The 15,725-nt window shown below is 43.1% G+C and overlaps 1 protein-coding gene across 8 annotated transcripts in view; it reads right to left on the bottom strand.

Moving 5' to 3' along the window:
* Positions 1-15,725, bottom strand: part of ush1ga (Usher syndrome 1Ga (autosomal recessive)) — a 64,733-nt gene that overhangs the window by 23,931 nt on the left and 25,077 nt on the right. The window lies entirely within an intron of this gene.

Genomic DNA, 15,725 nt, shown 5'->3' with positions numbered 1-15,725 from the left:
CACATTGGATCATCATACTGGGACACTGGTTTCCAAAATAGTAACCCGGATTGCCCTAGCTTTAAAAGGTACAATTTTTGAGGTGTGATGAGCTGAGCTTTTTGACTGAGTGAGTAGGTAGACCAACGTGGGAAGGACTTCCTGAACTTTATCTTGGGAAATGCAGCTGGTCAGTTGAAGGGATGTCACTGATGGAGCATTTTAGAGTTGCTGACCAAACTCTATATATTGTTAAACACCTATGGAGAGGGGCAGTTATGAACCAGTGCAAGATCTTAAATTGGAGAAAGATCAATATCTTTAACATGAAAGAGGATGTGACAAATGTCTATTGGGAGAATCTACTTGAAGGGAATTCTGCATCAGCACAGTGGAAAACATTGAAAAGAGAAATAGCAATGAGTCAGGGCCAGCATGTTCCCTCAAGTGTAAAAGCTAGTGGTAACAAATATAGGGAGCCTGTGATGTCGTAAGAGTGAAAAGGAAGCACATAACAGGTCAAGGGACAGGCCTGCCAAGAGTACAAGAAGTGTAATGAAAAGTAATGTGGTTAGGAAGGCATGTAGGATACTGGCTTTCATTTGCTGGGGCATTGAATGCAGAAGTACAAGCCAAACTTCAACTGAAGTACTGCTTACAGTTCTGATCACCACACTATAGGAAGGATGTGATAATGCTATGTGCAAAGGAGAATCACCAGGATTTTGCCTGGGATGAGGCAGTTCAATTCTAAGGAGAGACTGGACAGGCTATGTCTGTTCTCTCTGGATCGTTGGAGGGTTAAAATGGGATGTGATTGTGGAATATAAAATTATGATAGTTTTAGATTCCCTTAACAGGGGTAGATAAAACTGGAGGAAATAAGTTTATGGTCAGGGGAAAGATTTTGAGGGGATCAAAGGAGAATCTTCTTCACCCAGAGAGGTGAATACTGGAATGTACTGCCCGAGAGTATAGAGGAAGCAGGGTCACTGACAGTGTTGGAACTACATCCAGATGAACACTTGAATCTAGGCACAAAAGGTGCTGGGAGACATAACTAAAATGAATGGGTGTGTGCTTGTACAATTCTGTATCTCTACCACTCTACAAGTTCCTCTAAGGACCTGGTTTCATGAATCTCTACTGTTATGATCCCAGCCCCCTCCTTTGTGAGAATCGCAAGAGCACCCGTCGGGGGGGGGGGGGGGGGTCAGTAGACCCAGTAGGAGAGAGAGAGAAATGTGCCGAATTGCACGTCCCACCCGGGATGCAGAATAAGACGACAGCGACTATTGTCTCATGGAGACCACGTGAAAAGCCCTCGGGCAAGGTGGGCTGGTTGAGAGAGAGATTGCATCATCCCAACCTGATTGACACCTGCGACCCCGTGAGGAAGTATAAAGGAGAGTCTCAGGGGGACAGCCCCTTCAGACGCACCAAGAAGACACGAGCGAGTGATCCCGCAGCAGCGGGAAGCCATTCTGAAGGAAGCCACGTGCGTTAGATTCCGGGATTGGAATTTGTGGCTGGAATCACAGAAAACCGCTTTTAACTAACATCGGGGAGAGGGAACCGACGCTCCCCCGATTTCACGGAAGCTTCATCAAGACTCGGCAAGTTCTTTCTCTTCTCCCCAATCTCTCTCTCTCGGTCGTCCCACGTGAAACCCAACAATTCTCAAAAGGCTGAGGCCTGCAGACTTCTGAGTGACTTTTATATTTCCAACGGACAATCTATTATCCCCTAGACAACAGTAGAGCTCACTTCTTAATGATGATTATTACTATACCCGCGCTTTAGATTGAGTATTGACGATGTGCATTATCTGAATGTTTGTATTAACCTTACTTTTGTGTCCCTTTATAAATAAAAACGTTTGAAAATAGTGACATCAGACTTCAACGGACTTCTCTATCTTTGCTGGTAAGTTATCCAGTTACAGGATACGTAACACTACCAACCGATAACATTTAAATTATGTATTTTCAGTAAAAATAAATATTTATTTTCAGTTTTAATAACCACAATCTTAAATTCCTGCAAATATTCCCTAAATCCCTCTGCTATTCCCAGAACTGATCTAATTTCTATTTCCTTCTGTGATCATTGATTAGCAAAATGCATCAATGCATGAGAATACACATACGCCCCAAATTTAGTCTGTATTGCCTTAACATAATCCCCACCTTCTCAATATTCTTTTAGAATTCATATGACCATAAGATATAGGAGCAGAATTAGGCCATTTGGCCCATCGGATCTGCTCCGCCATTTCATCATAGCTGATCCTTTACTCCTCTCAGCCCCAATCTCCTGCCTTCTCCCCATATCCTTCATACAGTGACAATCAAAAATCTATCAACCTCTGCCTTAAATATTCGTAATGACTTGGCCTCCACGGCTGCCTAAGGCAACAAATTCCACAGATTTACCACTTTCTGGGTAAAGTATTTTTTCCTTGAAGTCTACAAAACAATGAATTGTGCTTTCTATTTTCAGACTGCAAATTAGATAGTTTGCCTTCAGGACTTGTACAAAATGTAAATCACTAAAAACCTATAAAGATTCCAGAAAAGTACTTGAAAAGCAGGGGATTCTCCCTTAGATGCAGCCAACACTCACATCTCCATCACCAACTAGGTACCATCTCACTACTAATGGTGAGCATATTGGCTGCCATATTCCATCTATTACCGATGTACTTTCAGTCACCCCAAGGTCCCCTTCTTTATATTCTAATAAAGAATAACTTCACGAAGAGGGATGTTACACTCAATGGTGCTGAGGTTGAGATGATTAGCAGCTTCAGGTTCCTAGGAGTGAACATCACTAGAAGCCTGTCCTAGTCCAAACATATTGATATCACAGCCCAAAAATGCTCACCAACACATCTACTTCCTCTGGAGGCTAAAGAAATTGCCATGTCCAATTTGACCTTCATTGATGCACAATAGAAAGCATCCTATCTGGATGCATCATGGCTTGATATGACAACTGCTCTGCTTGTGACCACAAGAAATTGCAGAGAGTTGTGGCACAGTTTGGCACGTCACAAAAAACCAGCCTCCACTCCATAGACTCTGCCTGCACTTTGCACTGCCTCAGCAAAGCAGCCATCATAATCAAAGTCCACACCCCTTCAGGACATTCTCTCTTCTCCCCTCTCCCGTCAGGCAGAAAATACAAAAGCCTGAAAGCACATACCACCAGGATTAAGAACAGCTTCTACCCCACTGCTATAAGACTACTGAACAATCCACAAATACGATAAGATGAATACTTGACCACATAATCTACTGCGCTATGATCTTGAATTGTATTGTTTACCTGCACTGCAAGTTCTCTGTAGGTGTTTCACTTTAATCTGTACTCTGTTATTGTTTTCCTTTTTACTACCTCAATACACCGTGTAATGAAATTATCTATACAGATAGCATCCAAAACAAAGTTTTCCATGGCACAAGTGACAATAATAAACTAATTTCCTTCTTATCAATTTATTCATATCAGCCTGATAAACATATAAAATTGCAAAACCTCCTCTCTTCAAGTACTTTGAGAATGTTTCTCAAATAATTTATTTAGTGCAGTTAATTTATTCATTATTAATTACTTAGCCTAATTGGAGGTCAATTAGGAAGACCCAACGTGACTAATGCAATAGATGGCAGTACTGGGCAGAGATCCGAGACACACTGCCAGCACTGCCAAATCCAACTGCTCTCTGTCTCAGGTTAACAAATGGAATCGGGGGTACGATAATCTTCATTTATTGGAAATAAACAGCTTGCAAGGAGTCAAATAACTTTTCTATGTGACTGAAATAGTTCTACAACATGGTAACAACTATGTTTTATGACATTTATGACAAATACTACTGGCTGGGGCAAACTATGATTTCTGACCACATTATTTGACTTTTGTACTATTTATTTTTGTAACTTATAGTAATTTTATCTCCTGCACTATGGTGCTGCTGCAAAACAAAAAAAAAATTCACAGCATATGCAAGTAATAATAAACCTGACTCTGAATTGAAACATGGAGTGTTTACATTTCCTAACTAACTGAACAGGAAGTAACTGGGAATTTGTCCCTTGTTGGTTCCTGTCCTGATGATCCTGCTGTCGGTGTTATCCCAGAGAACAACAGCTTTCATTGCTAGAAATTTGATACACATGCTGGTTAGAGTTTCAAACAGCCAAAAGCTTGACAAGGAATCCAATCCAAGCTGAGCCATAAGGGTGGTGTAATCTGTTCTCTGAGTGTGGATCAGACACTGCCATGCACACCAGCAGGGACACCCTCAGCTTTTTCACAGCCTAGGTACAAAAGGTCAAATGGCCTTCTACCTCTTTAATATCATGGAGCTTAGAAAAATAGAAGGCTATGGGTAACCCTAGGTAATTTCTAAAATATGTACATGTTTGGCACAGCATCATGGGCTGAGGGGCCTGTATCGTGCTGTAGGGTTTTCTATGTTTCTATGTCGCTGTCAGATCACATCTTCATTTTTAACATTTCATGGAATTGCTGGGGACAGTAGGTGGAAGTGTTCCGGGGGGGTGCCAGTCATGGGAGACATTTGGGTGTGGGGCAGGGTCAGGGTCAGGGGAAGTCAAGAATGACAGCAGGCCTTTGACAGATACAATTCCCCAAAATGCACACTCTGCTTGCAAACCTTCTGCAGACTCGATTAAGAGGCTCAGTGAACAGACAACATAAAATGGTAGAGCACAGGAAAAGGCCCTTCAGCCCATGATGTTGCACTGTACCAATTAAATTAGTAATTTAATGCCAAATTAAACAAATCCTTTCATCCTATACAATGTACTTGTTCCACCATTCCCTGCACGTGTGCCTGTCTAACAGACTTCTAAGCACCTCTGTATAATATCTGCCCCTGGCAACACATTCTAGGTACCAACCACAGTGTGTAGATAGAACATAGGAATTTACAACACATTACAGGCTCTTTGGCTCACAATGTTTTGCTGAACATGTAACCTACTCCAGAGACTGCCTAGGATTTCCCTAGTGCATAGCCCTCTATTTTTCTAAGCTCCATGTACCTATCTAACAGGCTCTTAAAAGACCCAATTATATCCACTTCCCCCACCACTGACTGTGCATTCCACGCACCCCCACTCTGTGTGAAAAACTTACCCCTAACATCCCCTCGAGACCCATTTCCAAGCACCTTAGAATTATGCCCCCTCATGTTAGCCATTTCAGCCCTGGGAAAAAGTTTCTGGCTATCCACATGATCAATAACCCTCATCCTCTTATATGCCTCTATCAGATCACCTCTCATCCTCTGTCGCTCCAAGCAGAAATGGCCAAGTACTCTCAACCTATTCTCATAAGGCACACTCTCCAAACCAGGCAACATCCTTGTAAATCTCCTCTGCACTCTCTCTACAGTATGTTAGCTGTCTTTTTTTCCCCCAGAGACAATAAGATGTGTTGATGGAGTCCATGGAGGACAGGCTTCTTTATGTGATGTACTGAGCTGTTTCCACAACTTTCCACAGTTTCTTGCAGTCTTGGGTAGACCAGTGGGTCAACTGTAAAGAGTACAGGAGATGTTCAGAGCAATAAGAGGCACACCATTGAATGAGGAAACAAGTCGTTAAACAACAAGGCAGGACAAGCCATGCCAAAGAATATAAACAGCACATAATAAACAAAACTGAGTTATAACACAACCAATGGACCCAATCTAAGCTCTGCATCCTGCAACATCCAGTCACAAATGATGGAGAACAAATAACTGGAGGAGGTTCCACAAATATTCCCATTCTCAATGATGGGTGACCCCAGCTCATCTATGCATAAGGGAAAGCTGAAGCATTTAGAAGAACTTTCAGACAGAAATACTGACTGAATAATCCATCTTATTCTCCTCCAGAAGTCCCCAGAACAATAGACACTGCTGGTCTTTAGCCATAAGCACAAAGAATATGCAGATGCAGGAAATACAGTGCAACAATACAAAATGCTGGAGCAACTCAGCAGTTCAGGCAGCATCTATGGAAAGGAATAAACAGTCGACATTTTGGGCCAAGACCCTTCATCAAGACTGGAAAGGAAGGACCAAGGGAGAAAGGGAAGGAGGAACTACATCAAGGGGAGGTAATGGCAGGTGAGAAGAAGAAGAGGTAAGAGGGAAGGAGGTGTGGGAAAAATTACCAGGAGTCAAAAAAAATTGATGTTCATGCCATCAGGTTGGAGGCTACACAGATGAGGTTTAAGACCATAGGAGCAGAATTAGGCCATTCAAGCCATTGATTCTGCTCTTCCATTCTATCATGGCTGATTCATTATCTCTCTCAAACCTATTCTCCAGCATTTTCCCTGTAATCTTTCACTCTGTGCTGCTTCTCCAACCTGCAAGAGGCCTCATCAATGCAGTAGAGGAGGGCAAAACCAAGGCTTTTGAATGGGAATGGGGATTGGAATTAAAATGATTGGCCACCAGGAAATCATAAGACCTAGGTGCAGAATTAGGCCATTCAGCCTATCGACCTACCTTTTGCAGATGGAGTGAAGGTGCTCAACAAAGCAATCTCCCAATCTCCGTTGAGTTTCATCAGTGTTAGGGAGGCAACATAAGTAGCATCAGATACAGTAGACAACCCTAACAGATTTGCAAGTGAAATGTTGCTTCACCTATAAGGACTGTTATAAGGACTATAAGGACAAAGAAAATTTACATGGATGTTGCCAGGACTTGAGGACCTGAGTTATAGAGAAACGTTGCATAGGTTAGAACTTTATTCCCTTGAGTGTAGAAGAGTAAGGGGAGATTTGATAGAGGTATACAAAATGATGAGGGGTACAGATAGGGTAAATGGAAGCAGGATTTTTCTGTTGAGTTTGGGTGAGACTAGAACTAGGGGGTCATAAATTAAGGTAAAAGGTGAAGGGGAAAATGAGGGAGAACTTCTCACTCAGAGGGTGGTGAGTGTGTGGAACAAGCTGTCAGCAGAATTGATGGACGTTGGTTTAATTTCAATGTTTAAAAGAAATTAGGATTTGGTATTTAGATGAGAAATTTGAGAGAAGGGCTATGGTTTGGCTGCGGGTTGATGGTACTAGGCAGACACACGAGGAAAAACTGCAGATGCTGGAAATTAAAGCAACACACACAAAATGCTGGTGGAACGCAGCAGGCCAGGCAGCATCTATAGGGAGAAGCGCTGTCAACGTTTTGGGCTGAAACCCTTCGTCAGGACGTGCCAAAGGGTCTCGGCCCGAAATGTCGACAGTGCTTCTCCCTATAGATGCTGCCTGGCCTGCTGCGTTCCACCAGCATTTTGTGTGTGTTGAATAAACACAAAATGCTGGAGGAGCTCAGCAGGCCAGGCAGGATCTATGGAAAAAAGTACAGTCAATGTTTCAGGTGGAAACCCTTCAGCAGGACTGGAGAAAAAAAGCTGAGGAGTAGATTTAAAAGGTTGGAGGAGGGGAGAGAGAAACACCAGGTGACAGGTGAAACCTGTATGGGGAGGGTGAAGTAAAGAGCTGGGAAGTTGATTGGTGAAAGAAACAGAAGGCCATGGAAGAAAGAAAAAGGGGGGAGGAGCACCATAAGGAGGTGATGGATGAGCAAGGAGATAAGGTGAGGGATGGAAAAGGAGATGGGAAATGGTGAAGGAGTGGGGGTGAGGGCACTACTGGAAGTTCGAGAAATCAATGTTCATGCCATCAGGCTGAAGGCTACTCAGATGGAATACAATGTGTTGATCCTCCAACCTGAGTGTGGCCTCATCATGACAGTGGATGGATATGCCAGAATGGGAATCGTAAGTGGAAGTGGAATTAAAATGTGTGGCCACTTGAGATTCTGCTTGTTCTGGCGGATGGAGCGTAGATGCTTGGCGAAGCGGTCTCCCAATCTACATCAGGTCTCACCGATATACAGGAGGCTACACCGGGAGCACTGAACACAATAAAATGACCCCAACAGACTCACAGGTGAAATGTCACCTCACCTGGAAGGACTGTTTAGGGCCCTGAATGGTAGTGAGAAAGGGGGTGTAGCACTTGTTCCGCTTGCAAGGATAAGTGCCAGGAGGGAGATCAGTCCAGCACATAATTCTCCAAAACTTCCGCTGTCTCCAACAGGGTTCCAGCACGAAGCACATCTTTCCCTTCCCTCATTATTTTCTGCTTTCTGCACTGATCGCTTCCTATGTGACTCCCTTGTCTATTCGTCCCTCCTCACTGACCTCCATCCTGGTACTTATTCTAGCAAGCAGAACAAGTGCTACACCTTCTCCCTCACTATCATTCAAGGCCCTAAACAGTCCTTCCAGGTGAGGCAACACTTCACTTGTGAATCTGTTGAGGTCATATACTGTGTTCAGTGTTCCTGGTGTAGCCTCCTGTCCATTGGTGAGACCCAACATAGAACAGGAGACCGCTTTGCTAAGCGTCTATGCTCTATCCATCAGAACAAGTGGGATCTCCCAGTGGCCACGCATTTTAATTCCACTTCCCATTCCAATATATCCATTCAATGTTTCCTCCACTGTTGTAATGAGGCCACACTTAGGTTGGAGGAATAAAACACTGTATTTAGTTTGGATAGCCTCCAGCCTGATGGCATGAACATATATTTCTCAAACTTCCAGTCAAGCCTTCACCATTTCCCATCCCCTTTCCCCTCCCCTTTCCCCTCTCTCACTTTATCTCCTTGCCCACCCATCGCCTCCCTCTGGTGCTCCTCCCCCTTTTTCTTTCTTCCACAGCCTTCTGTCTCTTTCACCAATCCACTTCCCAGCTCTTTATTTTATCCTCCTCTCTCCAGGTTTAACCTATCACCTGGTGTTTCTCTCCCCACTCTCTCCACCTTTTAAATCTACTCCTCAGCTTTTTTTCCTCCAGTTCTGCTGAAGGGTTTCGGCCCAAAACTTCCACTGTACTTTTTTCTATAGATGCTGTCTGGCCTGCTGAGTTCCTCCAGCGTTTCATGTGTGGGACTAGGTGGATTAATGTTTCTGTTCAGACTAGATGGGTCAAAGAGCCTTTTTCTGTGCTTGTCGTGCTCATTGACTCTAGAACAGGGGTGGGCAAACTTTTTGACTTGAGGGCCACAAAAGGTTCTAAAATTTGACAGGGGGGCCGGACCAGGAGCAGATGGACAGAGTGTTTTGGTAATACACCTCATAAGAGAAAATAAAATATCATGGGATATGTAGAAAACATGTGCTTTAATTTCAATTGAAAATGAACAAATGCATTACAACAAAATATCTGTCTTTGAAGTCCCATGGTATTTAGCTATTTATTGAAATGACTTTTAAAACACTGAAAATTAAATGAATAAAATACAGCTTTTTTAAATAGTAACAGTTATTATTTTAAAGCACTGAAAATTCTGTTATCCTTCAAGATATTATCATCATCACTCTCCTCCTGACTGTCTTTATTTCAAAAATGGTAGGAGATGCAGGTCTACTTGTCCTGCTCCTTCTTATTCAATTGTCCCCTGTGCCAAAACTCAACAACGACCAGCACAAGGACAGAACAGTGACAGTGCGCCAGTGTGCAGAGCGCGTTATTTGATCTGGAGCGCATTTTTTATTTTGAGAACGTACGTGCACCTGCGCACTACTCATGTCCATCACTTAACAGAAATGACATGTAACATGTAAGGCTTATTGAAAAAATATTTTCAAATGCATTTTTTACATAACACAACGAAGAAACTTATTTTTAATTTCAGTGGGAACAGTGTTGTTGGTCTCCCTTTTTAGCCAGCGCATCAAAGTCTGGATTTAGTTTTGTTGTGGCGATTCTCAGGATGGATCTGAGGTGTTGGTCAGTTAACTTGGATCTGTGGCTGGCTTTGTTGATGTTCATGATGCTGAACGCCTGTTCACACAAATAGGTGGAGCCGAACAAAGAGTAAAGCGCAAATGTGGAGTAATACGTTGCACCTCAACAAAGGTCAATGTGTAGCGGTGTGCTACATGCAGCGCTAAAATTACGACACGGAGTCGGTAACTGCAGTTAAAGAAAAAAACTTTATTCGAAATCCCCAGCCTCACTTTTAAGCCTCCCTCAACCTGCCCCCCTGCGCAGAGGCTCCAAAGCTCTGTGCTCGCAAACCCCGCAGGCTATCTCCCTTAGCCGGAACGCTGGCTAATTGTGAGCCGGTTCGGATGTGCCAGGAAATGGGTCGCCACAAATGTATATAGAGTGCGTCATCTATTGGGAAAACGCCAGAATTGCGGGGAAAAAACGTTAACAAGGTTTATTAATATAATTTCATCAAGTTCTGCGGGCCGGATTAAAAAGCTTAACGGGCCGCATATGGCCCGTGGGCCATAGTTTGCCCATGCCTGCTTTAGAATGATGTGCTGGATGCAGAGGGTGTTAGGGAAGGAGAAGAGGAACTCTATCCTTATTAACACAGCAGAAAGATGGGGTGATGGCAGATGCCCATGAAACAGAAGAGATGCATATGAGGTGAAGAAAGGAACCACACCAAGAATGATGCAGGAAATATTTAATGGACAAATAGCTTACTGAAATGTGGAGCAACACACAAGGTGCTGAAGGATCTCAGACATAAGAGATTCTGCAATCAGGCAGCATCAATAGAGGGAAACAGGCAGTTGACGTTTGGGCCAACACTCTTAATTAGGATTGGGAAAAAATGAGAAGGGAAGGTAGTATAAAAAATGTGGGGAACAGGGATAGGAATGACACCAGACACAAGGAACATTGAGGGCTTGTACAGTTGGGCTAAACTTTGCCTGTCAGGGGAGTAACCATGAAAGATTGTGATAGATGGGAACAACTGGCAGCTTGGTCTGCAGGTGGAGGTAATGGATCAAAGATAACAGAAAGGGGATTGGGATAAGTTATTCTGTGTGGTGTGCTGTTATATTGTGGAATGTACAGGCCGGATTGGGTGAAACATACAAGGGCAGCCTTGGACTGACTTGGAACTGAGGACTTTTACCCACATACCTGAGGAAAAGATAGCAAAGCCCTAAGCTTCCTTTCAAAATCAGCTGAACTTCACTTATCTGCCGGTGCTCTGGCAGGGAATGGCAGCTGAACCTGCAATAGGATGAACTGGTCCATCAGGTGCACAGTTTCCCTTTAGTGATTAATGTGTACTGCTGAATCCATGGGGAGCGGGCTTCAACATCTGAAAGTACTACAAGGCCTGTCTGCCAGTTGTGGCTGAAAACTGCACTACCTCAGAATATCAATCAGTGTTGTTCCCAACAGGAAACCATAAGCTGAGTACTGCTCCCAGTAAGATGAGAGATTGGAGTGTGGGGGAGCATGGTTGGTACGAGGTCCAGATCACAGATGTTATTCACCAACAAATGGGAAATCCTGGTAAAGATATTAATTATTCACTCGGAAGCTTGAGTGAGGTGGTGAGCTGACTGACCTCTGTCTGATTGGTCTGACTCCATTACTTAATATGTACCTGAAAGGAATAACATGATATCTAGATGGAGGAAGATGGCTGGGACTGGGGCAGATGTGCCCTGCCAAAAGAGACAAAAGTAGAGACCAGAAGTTCTGGGATCAGCCATAGTCAACTGCTCCAGTGACCATCCTTCCTTCACGTGTTCAGGAATGCAGATGGCCATTCTTTCCAACCTGAGCAAGTGAAGCAGCCCAGTATGACCACAAAGAAGCCCTGATCAACATCTGGTATAGGAGACAATTTACAGAGTCTGAAAACTTGAAATAACATCAAAAAGCTGTCGAAACACTCAGCAGCTCAGACAGTTTCTGTGGAGAGGGAAGCAAAGATAAACTTTAAAGTCCTCTCTCTCTTGATCATTAATCATATTCTATATTCTTGCATAGTGCTTCCAGAATGTTCTGGTTTTATTTCAAATTTCTATCATGATTTGCAATGACTGAATTCACTACTTCCCTTCCGAAAATGCTGGCTTTGGAGAAACCCTGTTTATCTCTCCAGTTGGATCTCTCTCTACCTCATTTACCTTTCTTGTTTGCTTTTGTTTTTGTACAATCTACACACCAGCTGATAAGGAGCCAGTAATATTGATGCCACAAACATGCAAGCAATGACCATCACTAATAGGAGAATACAACCACCTTCTATTGACATTCAATCACTCTGCCCCACTATCAATACCTCAGAGGGTCACCACTGACTGTTCAAACTCTCTAGGCCGGGGGTTGGCAACCTGCGGCTCCCGAGCCATTTGTGGCTCTTTCACCTCTGTGCTGCGGCTCCCTGTGGCTTTGGGAAATAATTGGTCAGTATTTAATTAAAATGTATTTTATGTTAGTTTGTTAGCTTTTGAAATGTAATTATGGTGATCTTGTACATTTCCTGCCACATCCGAAACGGCTCACAATTAGCCGGCATTCCGGCTAAGGGAGATAGCCTACGGGGGTTTGTGAGTACGCGTCTTTTGCAGCATCTGCGTCCATGGGGGCTGGGTTGAGGGAGGCTTAAAAGCAAGGCTGTTTAGTTCGAATAAAGCTATCTTTGACTGCAGTTTACTGACACCGCTACAACGTGTTTTTATCGCTGGCTGTCCAGACGGAAGGTGCTGAAACGCTTTGTCGCGTGTCTGGAAGAAGTGAAAACTTTCCTGGGCAGCAAAGGGCTCACCTTTCCTGAGCTGGAACAGCCAGAGTGGCTGGAAAAGCTACACTTCATGGTAGACATGACAGCGCACCTGAACACGCTGAACACAGCTCTTCAGGGGAAAGGACGTACAGCCCTGCACATGTTGGAGGATGTTTTGGCATTCGAGCGCAAGTTGACAGTGCTTGCCAGAGATTTACAGAAAGGCACTTTGTCTCACTTCCCCAATTTGAGAGAGTTCAAACAAGGTCACGACATGATAATTTCGGAGTATTTACATTCTGCAATCATAGCAATGCAAACATCGTTTGGGAAACGCTTCTGTGAGTTCAGAGAGGGAAAAAACACATTATCCTTCCCGGTCACTCCCTTAAGCATCGATCCTTCCCTACTGAATACGACTGCATTGGCAGGTGTGAGTCAACCTGATCTTGAGATGGAACTGGCCGACATAGCCGACAAAGACATATGGGTGTCCAAGTTTAGACGCTTGACAGCAGACCTTGAAGATGTTGCCCGTCAGAAGGCCGTTCTTGCTCAGAAACACAAATGGAGTGATATTGAAAACCTCACAGATGACAGCTTGCGATCCTGTGTAAAGATGAAGGTGACATCATACAGCCCTGATGTGCAGACGCTGTGCGCTGAGGTCCAGGAGCAGAAATCCCATTAACCAAGTATGATAAATATTTTAATTGCCTATTATTTTACTTATATTCATATTTTTTCATAGTTCAGTGAAATAGTCCTTTTATTTTTCAGGATGACAGCTGGCTGACGTTATTTTTGGTTTGCTGCTGGCGGGAAATTTAAGTTCGGCGTTTTTCATAAATACAAGAAGGACTCAAATAGACATTGAATATTTTACTTAAAAGTAACTTTCAACCCAACGTCTTTTTTTCGGAGTTCAAAATGTTTTTGTTGCATGCAGAAATGTAATTTCGTTTTCTCTGCAGGAGTTCATCAATTTCATAAATGCAACACATTATAGTTTGTTTATACATAGCATAAAGGCAAAACAAAACGTTGTATGCAGTGTTATTTCATTTTAAATGTCAAACGGGTTTTGCGGCTCCCAGTGTTTTCTTTTCTGTGGGAAACGGGTCCAAGTGGCTCTTTCAGTGGTAAAGGTTGCTGACCCCTGCTCTAGGCAGATAAACACTACAGCAGGTCAGAGGCTGTACCCGTGAAACCTCAGTCACGTATCTATAATGCAGTGACTGGGATCACAAAATTATACTCTCCACTGACTAGCAGACCACAGTACTAACTGCCCTCACCAAAACGAGTGGCCATCAGAATAAAGGACCTTCCTAGAGCCTCATTCAATATGCCAGACTCACCATTCACTCTCTCCACCAATGTTTCCTCTAAGGTATGTGCGTATGCATGTGAACACACCTTTTGCTACTAGCACACAAAGGAATTTAAACTACACAAAAGGTTTTCACCCCCTCATTGGCATGTCAAGTATGGAATTTGCAATCATTTGTCTAAAGATTTTAGAACTGGATTATTTATACTGTTTTTATTGTAAAAATTATTGATTTATTAGGCTGAATTCCAAAAAAAGCAAAGGGTATGAAACATGAAAGAACTGCTAGTTTACTTAAAGCAGAATGGGTTAATGAAACAGTAGAAACTACTACACTGAAAGCTCATGAGGTCAGGAACATGTAGCCATGAGAAATATTTATGTACAAACAGAAACTGGTATTACCAACATGTATTGTCGCTATATGAGAAATAAGATTTATTGATATGCATTATTTTATTTCTTTTAAAAAATGAACAACAACCTGGACTTGGTAGTTTATTATCCTTAGAATAGCTTCCAATTAAAAGTTCAGTGCACACATCATAGGGCAAAAGAAATTGCACAGCACAAGATTTTTGTGAACATTGGTTAATACAAATTAGAGGGAACATTACTCTCCACCAAGGTGTTTCATCTACAAGATGCTCTGCCTCTACCTGCTTTTCTTCTCAAAGAAGATGGGGCAGGAACATGGGAATGGGCAGGGCCAGCATTTATTGCCTATCACTGTTTTTACCCGAGAAATTGGGACAGAAACATACCTTCCCTGCAATTGGAGGTTCAAGTCTATATGCTCATCCCCACCTTCTCAAACACAATTAGGGAAAGCAATAAATGCTGCTTCTGTCCCCTCAGTTATCATGCAGCCTCAAGAGCCACTGCAGACACCACCAGAGCAGAATGGAAACATGGCACCTTCCATCCAGAGAGGCTGCTCAAACAGAAACATTTTATAAAGTCCTTTCCCAAGGATAGGGGAGTCTAAAACTAAAGTATGGTGATCTAAAGTGAGGGGATTTGGTTTAGAGGTGACCAAAAGGGCAACCTTTTCCATACAGAGGGTGGTGGGTCCATAGAATGAGCTGCCAAAGATGCTTACTCCAGATCCGGTGTAGCAAAAAAAAGAAATATAATGATAAAAGAAGCAATAATGGAAAAAAACACTTATGGACAAAACACAGTTATGGACATCTTATAACCATATAACAATCACAGCACGGAAACAGGCCATCTCGGCCCTCCTAGTCCATGCCAAACTCTTAATATACATAGATTGATTGTATGCCCATGAATACACATAAATGGCTGTACATAAGGTGATTCTGTAAGGAAATTATAAAGTTGTCGTGGTGGGGGGTGTGGATGGGTGATGAGGTGTTGGCCAGCCTCGCTGCTCAGGCAAAGTAACTGAGTATAGTGATCCCGGTGTGTTAGACAATAGACAATAGACAATAGGTGCAGAAGTAGACCATTCGGCCCCTCGAGTCTGCACCGCCATTCTGTGATCATGGCTGATCATTCACTATCAATACCCAGTCCCTGCCTTGTCCCCATATCCCTTGATTCCCCTATCCGTCAGATATCTATCTAGCTCCTTCTTGAAAGCATCCAGAGAATTGGCCTCCACCGTCTTCCGAGGCAGTGCATTCCACACCTCTACAACTCTCTGGGAGAAGAAGTTCTTCCTCAACTCTGTTTTAAATAACTGACCTCTTATTCTCAATCCATGCCCTCTGGTACTGGACTCTCCCAACATCTGGAACATATTTCCTGCCTCAATCCTATCAAATCCTTTAATTATCTTAAACGTTTCAATCA

The sequence above is a fragment of the Hypanus sabinus genome, chromosome 23, assembly GCF_030144855.1.
Source record: "Hypanus sabinus isolate sHypSab1 chromosome 23, sHypSab1.hap1, whole genome shotgun sequence".
NCBI lineage: Eukaryota > Metazoa > Chordata > Chondrichthyes > Myliobatiformes > Dasyatidae > Hypanus > Hypanus sabinus.
This window is presented reverse-complemented; position numbering and strand designations above follow the sequence as displayed.